General features: G+C 32.9%; 1 protein-coding gene across 1 annotated transcript in view; it reads right to left on the reverse strand.

The window, feature by feature from the left end:
- LOC149412104 (uncharacterized) overlaps window positions 1-19,094 on the reverse strand; it is a 257,694-nt gene extending 238,600 nt beyond the window's left edge. The window contains exon 1 of the mRNA XM_089646300.1: window positions 18,988-19,094. The gene's annotated coding sequence lies outside the window, so the exon portion shown is untranslated. The remainder of the gene's footprint in view (window positions 1-18,987) is intronic.
- Between the last annotated feature and the right edge of the window lie 4,447 nt (window positions 19,095-23,541).

Consider the following 23,541-nt stretch of genomic DNA (forward strand, 5'->3'; position numbering starts at 1 on the left):
AAGGAATATTTCTAAAAATAAATTATTGGGGGTTACATAAATATAAGCCCCTATAAAACGTATTTACCACGAACCCATTTTCGACCTTTCAATATCTCTTATAGTTTTTTATTTTACTTTTCTTTCATCACAGTTTTGCCACCTGAATCTGACGGGGTTCTAACCGTCGTAACATCCGCATATTTGGTTAAGCGAACTCAAGCGTTTTGTAATTCGTTTATCGGTAAATATGTGTATGTGTGTGTATCTCCGGACAATCAGGAGGAAACTACAAGCCAAACATGCGTATATTCTTGGTATACCTTATATTGTAGGTAATAGGCATTAAAATAGCTTGACAAAAGGAGTCTAGAAACGTTCGATTTCAAGCACAAAACTGGTTTTTATTTATTTTGTAAATAATTTTATAAGAAAGCAAAAAAAGTTTATTAAGTGAAACTGTCAAAGATAGTCTTAGCTATAATACTGTATTTTTTAAAAGTTGTTTTCTTTACGCGTTCATACATTTCTTTTGACAAAAAAAAAATTGTAGCTTACATTTATATTTTTTACTGAGAATTTTTTTTTTTAATTGTATTCTACTCAAGCGAAACGATTCTCGAAAACCTTCAATTTATCTAAAGCATATTCTTTGGTATTCATAGTGAACACAAATTTGTTATAAAGATCAATCAAAATAGTGATTTGGCATTAAGTTTCGCCTTAAGGCGATGCCATACGTAGTAATGCAAAATCATGTATTTTTGGTTTGAAAATTTGGTCGCCTAGAAATGTTTCAGATGCTTTAATTAAATACTGCGAGTAGAACACATCTTGGTCTTTGAAATAATCGAGTATTTTTTAGATAAGTCTTTTTATAAGCCCAGAAAAAAATATAGTAAAGGCCTATGAAAACTGCTTTAAAGTTCAAAATCTTCTACTTACGAACCTATTTTAGGTTATGATTTTATTGCATAATGTGGCAAATTAGGTTATTATTAGGCCTGAACATTCACAAAATAAAATAAAAGGCACTTTTTGGCAATGTTTTTTTCTTGCATAAATCAAAACAGGCGGATGGTGTTAAGAGGGAATTTAAACCTTATCGCCATCTACGTAAGGGTTGTTATTTATAGCGGCTCAATTTAAAATATTACACGACGTAGTGCATCGCCTTAAACGTTACGGGCTGTCAAATTTTAATAAGAAACATGACGCGAGGGTACTTAACTGCTAAGACTACTAGTATTATACGTAACGGTTGCTGTGCGATTTTATAGTGTTTTCAATTTTTCAGAAAAACTGCTCGAATTAAAATCTGATAATTAATTTAAATACTTTGATTGTCAACCTAAACAAATACTTGATATCATAACTAAACACGAAGATGTTCCCAGAAATATTATCCACTCTTATACCAACAAGGAAGAAACCAAACACCTAGAAATCTCTTCAACCGTCCAACTTAAAACAAAATCCAGAGTGAAATTACTGATATTTAAAATATAATTAATTTTTAAAAAGATTTGGAAAAGTACCTATGTGTGCCTCAACAACCAACTTTATTTTATATGAGAAAAGCATTGTAAGTGCTAACTCTCTCACTAGATGGCGTCGAGACAAATTGTCTACATTTTTTGGTGAAATACTTGAACTTGTCATATAAAATAAAGTTGGTTGTTTTCAGGTGAAAAAAATGTAACAAGCAGTAATTGTTGAATGAAACACTAGTATATATTGAATTATTTCGCGGGTAAGAGATAAGCCGCCATAGCTCAGTGGTCAGAGCTGTCGACCGGAAATCGAAGGGACACGGGTTCGAGTCCCGTTGGCGTCATGTATCTTTTATCAGGAGATTTTTCAATGTGGATGAGTGTTTCAGGCGAATAATTATTGCTTGTAAAATAATTGTTTAGCTTCTAGTTAGGTCGACTATCGAGTCACCATTCCTTGTCCAAGTCCTTCCAAGACGAGTTAGAGACCTGTTTGTACGAACACAATAACTTCATTTAAACAAATTTAAATATTACAATAATTATGGAAACTTTAAAGGGTATTTAATAACCAATGTACTTGAAAACCAATTAATTTAAGTTTAGTTTTAATTTAATTGTGCCAAGAGTTTAAGAAAATAATGTAAATATATCTCTGTAAGTGGCCTAACCACAGTTTTATAATGCCTTCAGAAGGCAAAATAGCTATCTCTTGTAAAAATAAATACACAAAAGAACTCGTTTAGAAATGAAAAAAAATATTTGAAAAGCAATATTTTTGAAAACATTAAAGAAAAACTTCAAATTAAAATGAAGTTCTACAAATTAAACCTGATAATTCATGCTTCATTCAAAGCATTTCAAAAATATTCATACATTCATAATACTTTATACAAATGTTGTAAGAAGCCATTTAGAATACAACTCCTCTATATGGAACCCTTCATACAATTTCCATTGAAAGAATTCTTCGAAAATTTCTAAGAACAATTAATTTTAAATTATGAATTCCCGCGGATGATATTAATTATGATTTTCGATTACAAACAATCCGACCCTCATCGTTAAAAGATAGACGAATACTTAATGATTTAATATTTAAAATCAACAATAACTGGTTTGACTCCCCTGAATTATGTACCTAGTAGACCAACTTGACTCATTTCACCATATTATTGCAACAATCCTGCCACTAATCTAAAAAAAATTCTATTATATTTCGCTTGCATAGATAAGGTAATAAATCCTCTAAAATTGATCACAAAAGTCTGTTATCATATAAAAGATGCATAATTTATTTTTGTCCGCAAGTATCAATAGATAGGTAACTAAGCATATATTATTATTTATACTATCGTTAATTTAATAATTGATAATCTGTTTGGCAAATAATTTTTTTTTCAAAAGTACAAAGGGTATAGCTTATAGGTTCCATCCTATTTCTTCCAGCTTCCAGCTAACCCATAGACATATGAATATTAGTAGACCTGCCCTAAGTGATTAAAAGCGTATTATCCCCACTCCCCATACCGGTTCCATTAGAGCCGGCTGTGCTCGCGTATGGCCTCAAGTGAAATTTCAAAACGTGACGTCATCATTCTTGTGCGAACTATGGTCGAGGCATCATCGGTTCATTTTACGAAATAACACGGCAAAATGTTGACTTGTACTATGAAAACTTGTAAAAATAGATGTGAAAAAGAGAATAAACCCAATTGTCGTATTACATTCCATATATAAGCATTATTTTACTTTATTTTAAGCATATTCACATCGTATAATATGAATCAGTTGTTACTATCACATCGAGAAACGTCTGGACGCGAAACACAAAGCTGGTTGGTTGCTGGGAAGTAAATTATGAACATTTATAAAAGTGTCTTAACTAAATACTTAAACGAAATATTCGACTCTGAAAATAGAACCGAATTTTTTTGCCGAATTTGGACTTCGCAAATTTGTTCATAACGTGGCGAGTAATTTGCGCTCCCATGTAAAAATGTCTATTCATTCAAAAGCAGATTTTACTTTTAAGAAGTAAATGGTGATATTATAATGCGAGATGCCTATTTACTGTCAGATTGGTTTATTGACGAATCACAGTCAGCTTCACTCCCTTCGTTCTTCAACAGTTGATTTTACCCCTCGCCATTATCTTCTCGTCTATTAATTCCTATGTCTGTCAGCTAACCCAACAAATACACATTATATTACATAACCAAACAATTACATGTTAACAAATGTATGTAAATATAAAATAAATAAAAAACAGAGGTATTTAATTTATGTAAGGTATAGTGACATTTGTTTAAGAGAAATGTTTTTAGTGATGATTTAAATTTAAGTATGTCGGTTATTTGTTTGATGCTACGTGGAAGGTTATTAAATACTTTAATGGCCTTGTTTTTTGTGAACCTTGTAGCGTGTTTATGTGTTGAGTTTCTTTGTGGGAACTTTTCTGGAGATGATCGAACTAACAGGCATAATTCCATTATATATATGTTCGTCACTGTCAGAAGTTAGAGATTTTCAAAAATTGGTCTACTTGAATCCCGTTAATCAGAGTTTGTAATTTTTCGTGGGCACCCCTTTTGGATGATAAAAACATATTTGGCGAAAAAAAAACATAAAAAATCATAAAACATCATAAATTCTTCTTTTATAATTTATTCTTTATAATTAACTTAACTTTATACCCTAAATTATACTTTATATTTAACCCTCACACTTTATACCGTATATTATACTTAAAACTATATGCTGTATACTCTTAAGTTTATATTTATATTTATGTAAGTGGAACATATTGTGCCGTATGTATTTAAATAAATATAATGTTCGAATGCTGATGACCGGTCATCAGTTCTCATTTCAAACAAATGATTTGAAAAAGTAACCTGCTACTTATTACGTGAATTTAAAAAATGATAATGAGATTTTGGAATAATGTATTTATGTATTATTCTCAAAATCTAATAGGAAACTTCTAGCAGTTAGATCCCCTTCAAAATAGTTTCGCGTGTGACTTGCAAGATTGGATCGTGTAAGTTTTTTTACGGTATCTGTACCGAGCGGTCCGAACTTTCAGTTTGTTTTGACCACGATACGTGACGTAGAAACTTGATAGCATCCACCGTATTTTTGTATGTGACCTAATCTGATTTCATAGTACATAACAATAAATTGGATTCTTTTCTTTCATTCTGTACTATATTATTTGACGATATTTTGACTGGTCATATTGACAAATGATTATTTAACTTCGACAATCTACCGTTTTTCAGTTACTTTTTAACAGAGAAACTTTGGCATCACCCACAAATTGAAAATGAAATGTGGCAAAATTTAATGGGGAAAATCTGAATTTGTAAATCCTTATATCATCCAATTGATTCTGAATGTGATTTCAAACTTTAAGAGGAAGCTGCATGTCAAAAATAAGTAAATTCTTGTTATGCCTCATATTGCCACAAATATAGGTAATAGACATCATAATCGCTTGGCAAACACGACGAGTCTAGAAACCCTCGATTTTAAGCGCAAAAGTGATTTATATATATTTTTCAACAATTTTATAAGAAAGAAAAAATTTAACAAGGGAAACTGTTACAGATAATCTTAGCCATAATATTGTAAAGCGTTTATAAATTTCTATTGAAAAAATATTTTTTTTGGAATTTTATATTTGTATTTTTTATTGAATTCTACTCAAAGGAAATGATAGAAAAAGCTTCAATTTATCGAAATTATATTTTTGGTATTCATAATGTAAACCAATTGGTTATAAAAATTGATCGAAAATAGTGACCTAGCATTTAGCTTCGCATTAATAATGTTCAAAGCAAAAAACTGAAATATTTGTAACACTATTAACATTGATGAATTTAATATAACACATATTTTATTCTACAAGTATCAAATTAAATCTTTACAGAGTCAATTTATTTATTTGACCATTATTGTGTGTATTACAAGCATCTTTAGGCACTTCAGTTTTGTTAAAAACTTAAACTGATGAATAAATTAAACCACATTTCTATATTTCAACCATTTTGTATTTTTTTAGATTACCGCCCACCGATTTAAGAAAAACCAACGAAAGGCCCTAGGAAAAAATATATACCAACTGAATATTACAAAATAATGTCTGAAATTATATTATGAGGTGTTAAAGTGGAGGTGGAGGTGTCGCTAGGGATTAATGCAGAGTGGAGGGAGGAGATGAATCATCCCCATTAAATATAGTGAAAACAAGTCATCTTTTCGACTTTACAATCAAAGAACATTTAAGGTGTCCTAAAAATATTTTTTTTTGTATTTCACCATACGTTTGAAAATAATCAACTTTTTTAAAAAAAAGGATAAATAATCTCAGCACTAATAATAAAGGAAAACGCTTAGATAACTTAAAAAAATAGGAAAATCCATAAAAATAATGAGTCTATTATCAATAAACAAATCAAATTATCTTACAGTCCCGTCTAATATATGTTCTCATTCACCTTCCGTTCTATCTCTTCCCCCACTCTTCACTTATATCTAGTCACACCTCCACCCCCACTTCTACACCTTATAATATATTATCCTTACTCATCATATTGTAATGTTAGGTTCAATATGTATTTTGCCCTGAGGAAGAAATGGTTGTTCCGAAACCCGTCAGCATTAATAGAAAACAATAAAATATAGTGGTTCAAATAAAGGAATATTGTTCCATTTTATTTAAATAGTAACCACAAATTTATAGCTACATCCAAAACTTTAACTGCTAACACTCGTTGTTTTTCTTTATATAATATCTTCTGATGATTTTAAAGATAATTGTGGGAAAGATTTTGCTTAGAAAGTGGTAAATTGGATTTAGCAATCTCTAGTAATCCTTAATCCTCTTCCGCTAATCCATCTCAGTATTCTCTCATTTTTCTAGTTCAGTCAAATGTATATTTAATTATTTTATATTATACCTTAATAAATACATTTATAATAAAAACGAAAAGATTGTAAAAGCCAAGCAATATCGAATGGAAACTTGTTTAACCGACTGTCACATTTGATATGACCGTAATAAATGTCAATGATTGGGTCAGTTATGCTTGTAAACAACACAAAATTTAATAAACCGTTGTCGGGTGAAATGTGATGAGCGGTCAAACATCTAGTTTTTGACTGTAGGAGTGAATTATAACAAGTAGACCAAAAAGCAAGAATAACATTCACAGTGGAGTTCTGATACTAAATGTAGTATGTACAGAAGAAAGACATATATGTTCTGTAATGGTAGACATAATCAAGAAGAAAAGAGATTACAGAGCCATACACAAGTTTGTGCCATTTATGAGGGAATTACTGATCCCGGGAAGAATGCACGGGGAATGCAAAACAATGTATAGTAATAATGGGATTATGATATAAATGAATTTTATTACGAGGATAATAAAATCCGTTTCAAAAGCCCCGCCCGGACGAACAAATACGCTGATTATCTTTCTTTATTCCACGATCGTAAAATCTTCTCCTTACAGCGGCTCTGCTGCAGTGTCTAACGAATCTCGTCAATAAAGCCGGCAGAAGGCCCGTAAACGTCTGAATTTACAGTTTCTACAGCCTCCGAAGGCTGTGTTCCATTGTCGCAGCGCAAAGTCAAACATAACGACTTTTAAACCGTTGTATTCAGCAAACTTTAGATCAAAGGCTTCAGATAATAATATGAAGTTTGCAGTATGCTTGGCGTTTCCCTATAACGTATCCTGCACAATGTCATTTCAATTTTACGAGATAATCACTCGAGTTTATATCTTTTAAATCTGTTTCCCGTATTTGTTCGTTCAGCACAATTGTTAAAAGAGTAATCATAGAACAACTGATTGTTTGCTGCGGGTAGCCTTTTTCAGTTCCATATTTTATATGTAGGAGATTTCATTATTTAACTTATATTTACAGCTCGCAAAAACATTTGCATCATGAGCAATAGAGCTTTTAAATTATCAATTTAGCTCAATTTATTTAGTGTTTTTACTTGTGACAGCATAATAAAACTACCTAAAACATGTGAACACCTCAGCACTTGTTCTTTTAGTGAGGTGTTTACAAAATACAACCACTAACCAATACAGTTAATGATTATTAACTTTTTTTGTAAAACATCAGGTACTTATTATGTAAACTCTTTGTAAAAGTTATCAAGTAAGACGATTCGCGATATTCTTTTAACACTTCAAAAATAACGGTAATTTCATAAAAAAAATTATTTATTCGAATTAAGCTGAAAAGTAACCGTAAAAGTATATTTGATTATATTGAACATAAATATCAGTAACAGTGACATTATTATGATGCATTATTTTTAACGAGCGACAATATTCAATACATATTTTCTACGAAGAAAACATATTTTTGGTAAAAGTTTCAGTAACCTGTAAAATCTGTTTCGGTCTTATACTGACATTATACCCTACAACATAAATATCAACAACATTGAAGGCTGGAGAAGTATTCTCATAAAAATCTAAATTACCCAGTTACAAACATTTTTACCAATATCCAAAAATATTTTATCCGATATTTGCACGTATAACTATTTGAATACGAATTATAGTACCCTCTCAGTTACCTGGGTATAGTACCTACATATATTTGGATACCTACATAAATTTTCTTCGAAAAAAAACACGCCGCGTGTTTAGTTTCGATCAAGTTTCTGAAAGCAATTGGAGAGTTTTTCTTTAATGTTGAATAAAATCTGGTAAATTTTGCAAAGTAAGCCCATTTGTATTGAAAAAACAAATAAAATGTCAATAGTATAGCATGGTATTAGCTAGTAAGCACTCTTTTATAAAAAATGTTTAAAATAATTACCACAATAAATTATTCAAAACATACGGTAAGTATAATTTATTCATGCTCTCTTTATATATTTTTATGGAATCCAGACATGCGCTTGTTTGTTATATCTCCATGTTGTTATTCAATAGGATTTTTCCGATTAAGAAATTGAATGGTTTTTAATAAAAAACAATGTAGACCATTAAATGTTTGCTTTGAAATATAATACATACATCAGTGGCTTACATAAAATTATTAATCAGGGTGGGGAATATGAAAAGCAGCGAATTAATTGATGTATATTATAAACCGGTGACCTAGGATTACAGGGTTCTTACTACAAATACTGGTGTTTTAAGTTAAGATTGGTTTTGGTAATGCCATAATCATATTTATAAGTGACACAAAGTTTTATCTGGTACATACAGCCGTTTAAAAGATACAGTTGGGCATATCAGTTGGGCATACAGTTGTGCATATGAGTATTCCAATCTATATTTGCGTTTATAAAAAACTATTTAAACTATGTTTTTGAAGATAGACCCTGCGATCCTTAACTACAGACACATACGTGGTAAGTTTATATTTTTTAAATTTAAATACACATTTTCTTCATAATTACACGTTAAAACGTTAAAAAAACATTTTTCCTGTAAATAACATGACAAAATTTTCGACCTCACAAGTGCATGGAAGAAAGTCATATATTACAAGTACTAATTAATAGGAACTAACCGATGTCACTTACACAAAAGCGTCATCACTTGATTGCACATACCGTGCACAGCACATGTAGGTACATAATATGCTGCGCAATAAGTAACTGAGACTTGAATAATTTAGTCTGATATTAGTGGCACTAAACAGTTAATACCTTTACCGCGTTTTAGTAACACGAAGAGTAGGACGCGCGCGGAACCGCAATTCGCAGCGGAAATTCGCACGTTTTTATTTTTTAGAAATAATTTAATGAGTTTGATTTTTTTTAATATTTTTATGCTTTGCAAATACCAAAGGGTGGGAAGTGCTTACGTGCCTATATAAAATTCACGGTTCTGCATACATACATGTTCCCAGTTCACAGAATGAAACAGAAAATTTAGAAATCATGAACTAAGAGAGTTATGTAAAAGTGCAATAAAATATGAAAAATATTCCGACTAGGTAAGATTGACATACGCGTAGAGAAAAGTTGAGGTAATCGAAATATTCTAGGTCAATAAGTTGTTACTATCGAAGTGTACGATTTCGAAACATTAACATTCTGTTAAATAGTCAAAAGAAGCACTAATTATTTTTATTGAAACGTTGTTTCGAAAAAAATATATTATATTAATTAATTATGCGTTAAAAAAAGATAATGATATTTTAATGAAAAGGGGAATTATTAAGTTTTTTACCTAACGCTATCCTAACTAATATCATGTATTCAAGTATTTAAATTGATTTAAAAAAAAATAAAACCACTATACTTTTAAACAAAGAAAAAAACATTTGTGTGATGTGATATGTGATACGATGTAAAGCAGAATATTATAAAATGTTTGCTTTCTTCGATAATTTATATTTATTATTTTAAATAAATCAACTGTAAAATAAATAACACAAATTTATTACATAAACTTTTTGTGTGCATGCCGGAATTTGAAACTGTAAACTCTGGATTCGAAGACGAGGATTGTAACCACTCAACCATGGAGGCCGTCAAATAATGGAGTGAATGTTGGAAGAGAAAGACAAGAGGGTTATTAATATTTAAAAGATTTTACATGTATCAATTAATATTCTAAAATTCTAAACGAATATTTCGAATAACTCCATCACTAGTAGAAAGTATTTAGGTTAATGCAAATTAAGAGATTGTCTGTGTTATTTTGGTTTCTGGCTTCTTTTATCTTTGTTTATTCTGTCCGGACTGGGAGTTATCAGTTGCGGTGAAAAATCTGACGGTAAGTGCGCATTTAATTGTGTACCGAGGACAAGGGTCTTCTTGAATTAAAATTTAAACTGAAACTCTGGAGGTAAATTGCTAGTTTCAACATTCTGTTTAATTGTTCTCGGGAACTCCCTAAATGTATTAACTCGACAGAATGAGTCAACTTCAAGATAAAAAGTTCGCAGATAATCTTTACCCGTTTCATTTGGTAATCTTAAGTATTCTGAACCGTATTAAAAAAATGTTTATCATTATTTGTTTGAATTATTTTTAAATGTTTTTTTTTATAATATTCGTGTTTTATTAATAAGAGTGCTTTGTTACGGAAAGGCGTTGTTGAATAACAATAAAAAATAAGCAGTTTAATGCAATTTTTTTTTTAACTTTATCTGTTTTTCAGCAGCAAGACGAAATATTTCCATCATTAGATATGGAGTTTTAAAAACTCCGATTAACTAGTAAGAAATTTCTCATAACGCTAAATTATTTGTCCTGTGTTCGAAGCTCAGGTGATTTACTAATTTTGAAAGTCTTGCGTTATTTAACATGTAATTACAACTTTTTTTTGATTTATTTGTAATCGTTTATGAAAATGTATTAGCAAAGTGCGTATTATCTGATAGTATTTTTGCTTAAATATGTACAGCTTTTGACTGATGTCAACGGAAGTAACGCCATCTATATGATCCGAAACATTACTGTTTTTAACACATAAAAAGATAAAATTTTACGAAAATTATGAATTTTAGGAGGGAGATTGTAATTAATTATGGACCAAACTTAACGATTTTCATAAAGCGATAAACTACCTTGAAGCATTAAATTAAAATAGTTTAATATTCAGGATCCTCAGGCGAGTTTAAAAACGGGTCTCATATGTAATTAACGACCCTCACAAGGCTGAATTACACTGTCGCCCGCGATAGGGTGGGCTATTTGTTTTCCAAAGGAATTAAGGCTCGCTTGATAAATCTTCTCGTTCGATCGGAGCCTTCTTTTGGTCCATCGGAGGCTGTAGTCGGCAGATTACAAACGCCGGGGAAGGGCTTTCATCTAGAAAAAATACATTTGTACAAATAACGCGGAGAAGAGAAGAATTCAATGAAAAAGGGGAGTGTTTTCAAAGAATGAGAATAATATTTTGTTACGTACAAAGGATGTTTTTTGACGAGAGAATGTAATAAGTTTGTGCTTTATCACGATATAGAACATCAGACAGGCAATAAAGGCCCGGTGTAGTGAATTCTACGCTTGAATTTACGTCTGGAGATCTTTTTTTTCTCGTGTATCCATAGATAATATGTGTTGTTTTATTTTATTTACAGTTCGTTCGTACAAGTGATTTATCTTTAAATAAAACAATATAATTAAGTTTTGCTAGTTCCACTATATCCGTATCTGTAACTTGAAATTTCAGCATACACCAATATTAATGGTTTTCAAAAAGTCTTCTAACACACAAAAATTTTTTTGAAAGAAGCGAAAACCGCCACAAAAAGTGGTTAGTCAAATAATATCCTCTTTTTCATAAAGAGACCTTAGGGTATTAAAATCAGAATTGATGTGCCAAATACGTAAAAAGCCTCTTTAAATGAAAAAGAGATAATTATAAAAAAATTGTTGAAGTCTTAATGGATCGTTAATGGGGTCTTGTGTATGAGACAACATTGATGTTGGAATAAATAAATTTATTTCCACAGACACGTGAAAGGGAATGCTTTGAATAAAAAATAATGATTGCGTTAAAAGCACCGGGAAGAAATTCAAAAATCTCGCCACATTAACATTATGAAAGCCGCAAGTACTGTTAATTCTTTTGACCATTTCAGATTAGAGATAATTTTTGTGCGTCGTTCCGCGAAATGAGTTAGGCTTCCAAATGCTAAAATAGCGATTAGATTCGTAAAACAAGGTTCTATCTCACATTTGGCAAAAATTTGCACAAAGTTTTTTAGAATGTTTTCCCTTTAAAACCAAAATTGTAAACCTATCTTTGTAACTTTGCAAAAAATTATGCAACAACGTCCATTTAAAATACTTATTTAAATTATGTATTTTTTAAAACAATGAGTTTCCATTCGTAAATATATATATAATATACATATAAGAAAACAAGTATGGTGTCCCTCAAGGTAGCGTCCTTGATCCACTTCTATTTCTCATTTACATAAACGAACTTACTGAGATTAAAATGGCATCTATCGACTATCTGATAATTAGTGACGCAGATGATACGGTAATTTTAGTCAAAGGTCCAAGTTGGGAAAAGGACTTCAAAAATTCGGAAACCGGTATGTCAGAAATAAAAAAAAATGGCTCGACCAAAACTAACTTACCCTCAACATCTCCAAAACAATATACCTAACTTTTAGCAAAACCATCACTGGGCAACCAAAAACTCTTCTGCCTTTATACCTTCACCCATATACTCCCTCAAAATCCTCATACAACCTCTGCGAAAAAATAGAACATACTGACAACATCAAGTATATAGGCTTAACAGTGGACCATAAATTAAACTGGCAACTTCACATTACTCCCTCATTAAGAAAATCCGTAAACTATAATTTATTTTTAAAACGATAAGAAACATCATGTCACGAAAACAATTATTTTTTTTTACTTCGCGCTATGTCAAAGCCTTTTAACGTACGGTTTATCAGCCTGGGGGAGAGCCGCTGACAAGCTTTTTAATCCCCTCAACACAATTCATAAAACATTAATAAGGATTATTTTCAAAAAACCATATATGCATCCAACGGAAAATCTTCTAATTACAAATAATATACTAGATATTAGGAAACTATTCATTAAAAAGATCATTCAAATAAACTGCATAAAATCCTCACCATGCCACGTAACTCACCCACATAACAAAAGGGCAAAATCACAGAATCAATTTCAAGTTCCAAAAATTAATTCAACCTTTGCCAAAAAGCACGAATCCTTCCTAGCACCTTACATCTTCAACACCTTCCTAAAAGAAACCACTTACTGCAACACTCATAAACACCCAAACAGTTTACTTAAACATTTCAACATATGGTTACTACACAAAAAAGGGCATGCATCAGCAAGTTTCTAGCAATCCCTTCTTAGTCTAATTCTCATTCCTTGTTTAAATACATGTGTTATTTATATTTATAGGGATTTAATCTTTCTTATTAAAACTGCTTATGTTTTACGCATGCCTAGTTTATCAATACCTAATATTGTTGCTTAAACTATTTTTTGATATGTTATTACGAGATTTATATTTGTATAAATTTATGTGTATGTATAAGCAAATATACGTACCCGCCTCAAAACAGAAATCTTCTAGTGAGGCGGGTTACTTTCATGTTTGTTATATTGATCATGTTATTACAATAAACGCCCAGGTTGCCGGCAATTAAAAAAAACGTTATTTTTTTAATTTTATCAAGACTTACATGCATGCATTTTGCATTCCAACACATCAAACTGGCATGCTAGGGATGCCCTTGTGTTATAGCGGGTGAAGTTTACAGGTTGAAGATTTTCATAATATACAATATAGTTAATAAATAATACAATTCCGAGTTATTATTTTATGTAACTAATAATAAGTTAATAATTAATTAAACATTGATTAGTATTATATTGTATATGAATTAAGTCAATTGAGGAATGTGAGAAATGTATGAAAGGAAATTAAGGGATTAAAATATAGAAATGGGTGTTGTATTTGAAATGTATTGCAGATGTAAGGATCTATACAGTTATATTTGTTTATATTTGAGTTATTTGTAAATAAAAACTTAGTTCCATTTGAAAATTTATGAATGACTTGGTTCTATCTGCCATACATAAATATTTTAGAGCAACAAAGTTCCATTTGAATTGTGTTAGAACTAATACGCTTGGGACATCAAGGTTCCATCTGCCATTCGCGTGAAACTGAGATAGTAAAAGAAAAACGATATTATAATAATTAAAATAAAATAAATTTGTTTGGATATCACTTTATTGTATATATTTATAACCAACCGGTTTCAGTTCAACCCGAACCTTCATCAGGGTTAATAAAAACATATTATATTAATTACAGAGGTGTATGGGTACTATATAGTTAAGCTAAATAAGCTAATATAGTTAAGCTGGAAGAGGGAGAGAGAACATCAACTTTGGTGGGGGTGGAAGACTAAGGTAAGAGAAAAATTAAAGTAAATTAAAAAATATATTTGTGAAAAACTTAATTACTGTGATTATTTAGAAGCCAAGGTTTTTTATGCACAGCCCAAAAGATTAAACGCAATAATTAGTCGCCTGAAATATCAATACATATTGAAAATATCTCCCGAGTAAAAATAAAAATGCCGCCGACAGGAATTGAACCCGCACCTTCTTATATCCGGTCAGGTACTCTGAACCACTGAGCTACTTCAGCTTATTTCGAACACGACAAATAATTCAATATGTACTAGTAATTCAATCTAAAATTACTGCTTTTAAGTTTTGTTTCACCTGTCAACAACCAACATTATTTTTGTAAACATAAATTTGATTAAATTTTGATACGTTCTGCATATTCAATTTTTCATGAATTTCAATTGTTTCACCATAGAACCTTGTTTTTCCAAGTACAAGTGTTTCTTCTTTATTTTAAAGTGAATCCTAAAATTAAACATACAAACATAAATATGTTTTATGTTTTAATCAATGATAATTGCGGTAAAGAAATATTAAAAATACATTCTAAACTGATTAAAATGTTCCTACAATTATTTTAGAGAAAAAAGGGAAGATTTAACTTTTCTGCTTGGCAATGGCGTAAGATTACTATTCCTTGTAAAAGCTCTACTGCGTGTAAATCATATAAAATAAAATGGTTTTCCGTATATTTTCCCGACATCTCATTATTTGATACATCCACCGTGTCCAAACCTTGCATCCAATACAAAAGGGAATCATCGGTCTTGCATTCTATTCAGATTCTTGAAGTCATAAAATAGGTCATTTTATTATATTATTGTAAATTAGAAAAGCTTGGTTCATACAATACAATAACTACAAAGTTTAAGAAAAAGATTTATACTGTACGAGAGTTTCAGTAACCAAGAGTCAAGTTTTTTTAACATTAACCCTACACAGGAGGTACTGAGATTATTAATTTAGCTAATGGCCTATGGGGATGCTGTGTGGAGGGTATTTTTGAAGAGAAAAAGGAGTTATAGGAGCTATTCAAGACCCTTGTAGAAGGGAATAAACACAGAGGCCGGAAAAATCTTACACAGCCCAGCTGTTGAACTCAAGAACGAGTCGTAAAAGCGACCCGTTCTTATATGACAAATTTCAACAGTATACATATGTTGGGCGCGCTTTTGGCGTGTTTCCCGATTATGCACCGGTGCTGAAGGGATCAATGACTCTAGTTCCTCGGAGCACTATCCATCGTAATACCGGTAGAACAAGGACAGCATACCAACCTGTATGATTGTTAAAATAGAGGAATCTATCAAATGGCCCGCCGTTTCTACACAGAGTCAGGATTTTTTCAAGTATTTTGGAGCTCCAGACCAGAGGTGGCTTCCAGCAGTTTTGTAGTATTATGGAAGTATCCGCGGGTCATGTACAGTACGCCCAGTTTCTGAGCTGGTCACTTAGGATGGGTTGTTTCACAGAGTTTGATCAATTCATCAAACATGAAAGTAAATTTTTATGTTCTGTAAAGGTTTGATTTGAGTTCTGTTATTATTTCAGTTTTGTGAAAAAAACTGGTTAATATTGAAGAATTGTTCAAATTCTATGAAACAATCTATACTTAGAGTTATACAAAGCAAATGGAAGTTATGTTGGAAATATTATTTCCGTTGGAGGAGACTAGATTAGTCATTTTCGGTAAATACTTCATCACAAGTTAGAGCGTATTGTGAGGATATGTAATAAGGGAGTGGAAGGACAAACAAAATATTTGGTACGTGGCTATTAAGATCTATAACCTTATCAAACAATATTTCTATGACGAAAGAACGGGAAGGGTAATATTGTGGGAAATTTTCACTCCAGAATGGTGCGAAATTATTACGGTAGATCATATTTATTTTTATCATATTTGCCCAAATAATCCGATAATTTTTATAGTTTTTTGACAATAGACTCTGGGTTCAGATGGATAGCGTCTAATTCAAACTCCAAGGTATTTGGGCATCATAAACCACAGATACTTTTAAAAGAAAATTTCACTCGCTCCCCTTAATTTTACGAAAATATTTAATTTTTTTAATAAATCATGAGCAATGAGAAAAAATACGGGCGCAGAAATCGGACCCAGGACCGAGAGCCAAGGCAAAGCTATGGTCCTGAGTTTAATTCATAGATACCACTGGAATTTTTACTCATAATTTTTTTTCTTTGAGATTTGCTAATATTATCTTCAATGATTAAATGAAATAATAGTTTACTAGGTACATATTTATTCACCATAAGTTACTTACAGAGTGAATATGAATAAGTAATTATATAAATACAGCTACTAGCTAAAATTTAGAGTAAAAAAAAACTGAAAAGAAATTGTACATTTTTAGAATATACAAAACCCCGTACAAGAGGCCACAAAAAAATTTTCTATCATGTCATCTTTGGGGATGCTGTGTGGACTTTTTAAGACAAGTAAGGATAGAAAGTTTTGGGTAAGCAAACGGTATGAGGGGTAGGTAGCAATCTGGGAGTCAGCGTGTCCAGGAATGACGTATGAATCCATCCCTCCCACTACGATGCAAGGCAATGGGTAGAGAGAGTCCGGCTGAAGACGACAAAAGTGTCACCCTCAATCGGCTTCACCCGATCTCACCTATTATGGAGTTGGTGGACAAAACATCCGCCGTCAAGACCTGGACAAACCTCCCCCACCATGAACCCTGGCACCAAAACGTACCGGACCACTTGGGGATTAATGGCAAAGGTGTGGGTTATCGAATAAATGGTTCCCGGGGCAGTGGTACCCATACCCGCTTCCTAAACTGTAAATACATTTTTTTATGTTAGTTGGTATCTAACATAAATAAAATCGGATATGTTTAGCCGAGACACTCTCTAGGTTATTAATCAATTTCATTATAACCTTGCGATCATTTAGAAAGTTGAAAGTGAAAATTAGTTTCAATATGATATTGTCAATTCTGAATGTGACGTTTAATAAATAGGCCCCAATGGTCGAGAGATTTTCGCCGCTGTCCTGGTACTACAAGATATCCTGGGTTTGATTCCTAGTTCATATTATTTTTAGTTTTCCCTGTCTTGTTCTGTTTCGTGTTTTTCTACTTCAATAAAAAAACATTTACTTAATAAACAGTTTTATAACTTGAACACCGTTAATTCTTTTAAAAAAACTAATATTTTATGTTCTTAATTAAATTAGGGATATAAGTAAAAAAGATAATTAACTTTTTAAAAATTACAACGTTTTCCGAGGTTAAAAGATTGTCTCGTTTGTTAAAAAAAATCGAAAAGGTCTTCACCTGTTTTAGGGCTACCATCAATAATACAATAATTAAATAATTTGTAAATTTATTTTTTCTTGAAAAATCACCTTCCACAATTTCACTTTACCCCTAGAAAACCAATATAATTAAAAATTGTCTATGAAAAACTTTTGCATATATAAAAATAGGACGATTTTCTATTAACTAAATTCCTTCACAGTTGTTTTACGACATGTGCATCTTCTCTTAAAAGACCTTTATTATGTTTACCTCTTAGAACCTAAGTGGCTTAGCCTTATTGCGACCGTATTTCAGGACGAAGAGGCCCTTAAGGAATTACGTCAGTCAAAAAGTATCTCCCAAAACAACAAAAATACAAATAAAACTTTATCATGGGTGAAAGCATTTTAATAAATGTTTAATTCTTTTGGTTGGTCCTGTAAATCTGACCAAATCTTCAACGTGATTTTTATAAAAAATAGAAAAAATTATTTTCAATAAATTTGCTTGATATTTGAGAAAATTTGTAAAATATTGTAAAATATTGTAAAATATAAGTGAATGGTACAAAAGGTCAGGGATGCTCGAGAAAGATAAGAATACGAACAATATGAACACACAATCAAGTAAATCATATACTTGAGTCGGGTCATCTTAAGAGTCAAAGCACAAAAAAATCAACACTTAGGAAAACGTATGAATGCCAATTTTCATTTTTGAAATTTGGTTAAAAAATACACAGCGTTTAAAAAATATTTTTAAATGTCCAAATAGGTAGATTTTTGGTTTTAGGAATATGATTATCCTCTAAGGAAATGGCGTGATGTTTATTTGGATTGTTTTATAAAATCCGAGAACAAAATCCGAGAAAAGAACGAGAGTAAAAAAAAGGAAACTAAACTAAATTTTATAATAATTTTTCTGGTTCAATATTTTTTTGCAAATACTATTAACTTTTAGTTACTTAGGACGGGTTGTTTCGGAGAATTTGAACAATTCATCAAATTTCAACGTTCATTTACGGGTTCTCTGAAAGTCCTATTCAAATTCTGTTAATATATCATTATATGCTAGTTGCTTGACAGAGCTGAAATAAAAACAGAACTTAAAAATATCTTTCACAGAACTTGAAAATTAACTTTGAAATTTGAAGATTTGTTCAAGTTCTCCGAAACAAACCGTCCTTAATATGGATCACAAGAATTTTCGATAAACGTGAAACTTTAAAAAAATGCTTTACGTGATGAAAAAGCTGTGTTGTTGGTGTAACAGTAATTATCAAATCTGTCAAAAAGTAATTATCATTACCACATACTTATAGTCTCCTGATAATCCAACACTAGTCAATATTCAAGATACTGAAGTCTGTTCACGATCAAAGAGTCCATGGTTTAATAAGCTGCTGTCGAACATTAATCATAAATCACAAGTGTGGTTGTCAATCACGCGTTTAACAAATCCACTACGCGCACCGGAACTATATTCGTATAGTATCTTCCCGTAACGGCGGAAGTACAAAGCTTGCGCACTCCGGAAGTATCTAGATGAGCTGTGCGCATGCTCGAGGTTCTCTAGGATCGCGAGCAGCCAGGGCGGCGGGCGGGCCGGTACTAACGGAGTGGGACTAACGGATAGCGGATTCGTTACGGCGCCGCCGTTAGCGACGCGCAGCCTCGCTAAGGGACGCCGGCGTTTGGCCACGGCGATACGCAGGGAATTGATGCGAGGAATGACTGGAAAGCGGAAAAGCAATTGATTTCAGAATGGATTCTGTTTTTAATTTATCTTAATATGTTGACAGATTTATAACAGGTACTAATTCTGTATTTTGGAACCATGCTTCATTTTCCATAACTAATGTGATAAATATATATATGTTGAAATAATTTCAAACTTTATTCAGATTTTTTTTCGTTTGGCGTCAGGAAGAAACATAGTATTTTATCTATTGATATTTGATGGACGGTGCTCCGAAGAACAAGCTTCACTGTTTTATTCGGCACCAATGCACCAGTTGCGTTAATTAACTATTGCACGTATTTCAATATTTGAACCTTTTAAACTTATTGATCTTGCTCTCAACGCCTTGGTTTGGAAAGATTGTCTGCTTTCGCGATTTTTCCCTCATATAACACACATGTTTTTCCATTTTTTATCTACCTACACCATCAAGTTTACGCCTACACACACCTGATACACACTTGCAAATATTGCTTTTAATACATTTTTAAATAAGCTTCACCAATTTGGTTTATAAAAAGTGTTTATAATTTGTAATCGTGGTTTTGTAGCAAACGGTAAAAGTTTTGAAGGAAGATAATGGGCTATGAAAAAAGATTATTTGTGTTTATAAACTGGTAATGTAGAGATGCGAAGAAAATATAGGATTAAAATATATCCAATAAATGCTAACGTCCCACATAGATTGATTCTATAAATATCTTTGTATTATTGCACATCAATAACCTTTTATCGTGTGCACCAATTCATTGTTATGCCAAAGACAGTACAGTCTTTAAAGCAGAGAATGGACAGTTCCCTTGAGAGGGTTTTCTCTTGAGGTAAAAATAATCTAGTCGAATTTAATGTTTTTAAGACCCAATCATGTCTGGTTACGTCTTAAGGGATAGAAATGACAATCTGGTCACCTTCAACGCGATCAATCTTACCAACATGCCTTTCAATGATATGCTTGGTGTAACTCTAATTGACCAGCTCAGGCACGAGGGTTTCATCGAATCCAGAGTTAGCATCTCAGAAACTGGGTGTACTCACATACTTATACAGGGTGCGGCAGAGAGATCGGACGGTTTTAAAAAAATCATAAAATAGTTAAATTTTACTCAAAAACAAATTTATTGATGGAATCAGGTTCGTGAGGAAATAGCATTTGAGACAGTCAAGTGTGGAAAATTATGGCATGTGGTGGCCGAAATCGTTGATGCAGTGCTGGAGGCATTCTTGGAAGTTCGCGTAGACTCTCTCCAACATCGCTCTATATCATATGGGTGAAAACGGAGATCCATATGCAAAATTCGCCTTACCGAACGATCACTGAGGCGAAGTACAGCAGCATGTTTCCGGGCAGATCGAATCGGACTGCGAAGAAAGGCTTGTCGAACGCGTTCAACATTTTCAGGAGTTCGAACTGTTTGCGGAGCTCCTCTTGGTCTTCTGTTGATTAGTTCACCACGCCTGCGAAGTGATTAAACCCAACAAAGGATGGTGTTTTGAAAGAGAATAGCTCTATTCCGATGAATGTTGGAGTGGCGACAAAACTCACGCTGTACGACGGTGGCTGACTCATTATTTCGGACGAAACAATCATAGGCGAAAACGCGGTGCTCCACCGTCCACGGCTCCATGACGGCAACTGGCAAAACAATGCAAAGGAACAAACGAGTCAAGCGGCACTCCCCCACCTCTCTCGTAGACGGAGGGGGAAAGTACTACCCATCTCAAAAATGTCCGTCCTCTCCGCCGCACCCTGTACTTTAAAACTAACCAGATATTGGAACTATTTATTGGATAACCAACACCTCTGCCATAGGTCATCTCGAGTGGTTTGCTACTTTTGATGATTTAACAGGGGTGCCCGGGCTCATCGGAAGAAGTGTGTTCAGGATGCGTCTGCCTTCCACTTGCGAGGCGTGCCAGCAGGGGGAAGCTGGATTAGGGAGATCCTTTGAAATCTACAACTGGTCTCTCGACCTATCGCCTTACGCTGCAGCTGGATGGATAGATAACACTCCTGGACACATTGATTTGCTGATTCCTACCCATCTCTCATTCCTTTTTCCTTCCCAGAACTTTCTTTCCTTCATTTCTTTAAAAAGACCCTCAAAACAGTATTCCCAATATGACATAGGCCCTGAGGGAAATTACTTTCCTCAAGACGTCCTGTATGCGGTTAGTTTAAAAAAAATTATAATAGTACACAACTGTTGACCCTGTACAAATCAAAAGTGCACCCCACTGTTTCATTTGGCAGCCACCTCTGGTTTGGAGCTCCAAGATACCTAAAAAAATCCCTTGACTCTGTGCAGAACGCTTTTCCGTAGTCAGCTGTTTGTTTTCGGACTTTGGACCCTTCAAGATGTGCCCAGCAGGAGATTGGTGAAGTCATCAAATCGGCGATGGATGGCTTCATACAATCGACTACTAAAGAAACTGGTGTGGGCTCAAAGCCGTGGTTCAGTCGACAATGCTCCGAAGCAGTTCGACGAAAAAACGCGGCTTACCGAGCCTACAACACATCTTGAACGCCCGAAAGCAGATCAGCATACAACAAATCGGCAAAGGAATGCAAGAAAAGCATCATTAATAGGTCAAAATTCGAACACGACCTGCAGATCAGCAAAAAGCTGACTGCCTGCCCGCATGGCAGCAGAGCATTCTGGTCGCTTGCGGTCTCAATAGGTCGAAATTTTTGCAAACCCAGTTTGCCACCTCTTACCAGACCTGACGGCTCACTAGCAAACACCGCCACCGAAAAGGCAAACCTGTTAGGTAAAATGTTTGCGGAAAACTCAACCCTCGACGACGGAGGTGCTGTTCCGCCGTCGGTTCCTCACTGCGGCTTCTATATGAAAAAGCTGAAGATCCGGCATCGGGATGTACTCCACGTCATACGGGGGAAATAGATGACATAGGCCCTGAGGGAAATTATTTTCTTCAGGGCCTCCTGTGTGGAGTTAATATAAAAAAAAAATTAAAAAAAAAAGAAACTGGCGGTCCATTTAATATTTGTGGTTTTATACATACAATCATTAGTTCTACGAAAATAGAACTAGCGTCTGAAAAGGTATTTTTCTAACTTTCTTATTAATTTAAAAACAAAATTAGTGATTTTGATAAATCTGACGTGTAGCCGGCATTGCTTGGGTCTATGAATGATTTGGAGTAAAGTTTTGAGGTTGTCAATTCTAATATACCTGAAAACTTTTTTGCAAAATATTTTTTTTAATATTTTTAATAACATTAATCTGAAGAATTGAAAAGTTTAACTTTAATAAGTTTTTGTTTCACTTCATCGTGCCATGCCCAACTTCCAACATTCACTACTGTATATATATACTGTAAATTGTATGTAATTCGAGTCCGTATCTTATTCCATCGCAGAGATAATGCTGTAAGCCTTCCTTGGACGTCCCCGACTTTTTAAACCAATCAAACCTCTCTCTAAACACCACCGACGCCAATAACAGCAAACTGTGAAATTTGTTAAGGATGTAAAAAATTTAAAAACTGTCAAATTACTTTACACTTCACTTGTTAGAAGCCAACTAGAATTTAACACCACCATTTGGAGTCCTTACTACAGTGTACATGAGAATTCCTTTGAGCGAGTCCAACATAAATTTTTACGTTATATTAATTTTAAATTGGGAATATTCATCGAAAACATTAATTACCCCTCTCTGTTACAATTATTGGGACTCGATACATTAAAAGAAAGAAGAATTTGTTTTGACCTGTTTTATTTATTTAAAATCGTTACCAACCTGTTGAACTCCCCTGAACTTCTTTCGTTAATATGTTTCTATGTACCTAGTCGATCAGTTCGTTTCAAATTACCCTATCATTGCAACAATACAGGATCTAACGCTGAACTCAATTCCATAATGAATCGCCTACATGTACTTGGAAATAAATATGTTTTGGATGAACCTATAAACATTGCTAGTTTAACCTCATACAAACACTACTTAATTAAAACTGTCTGTCAGCGCTTCTCAGATTGACTTTAATCAAATATAGTTTTAAAGTATTAATTTCTTAACACTCATTACATAATATCTGGGATTTATAATATGTTGTATTGTATTTATAATAACCTACTCATTGTACTGTTTTATGTTGATACTAC

The sequence above is a fragment of the Hesperophylax consimilis genome, chromosome 24 (genome assembly GCF_061612785.1).
Source record: "Hesperophylax consimilis isolate HC1 chromosome 24, BYU_Hcon_1.0, whole genome shotgun sequence".
In the NCBI taxonomy this organism is placed as follows: domain Eukaryota; kingdom Metazoa; phylum Arthropoda; class Insecta; order Trichoptera; family Limnephilidae; genus Hesperophylax; species Hesperophylax consimilis.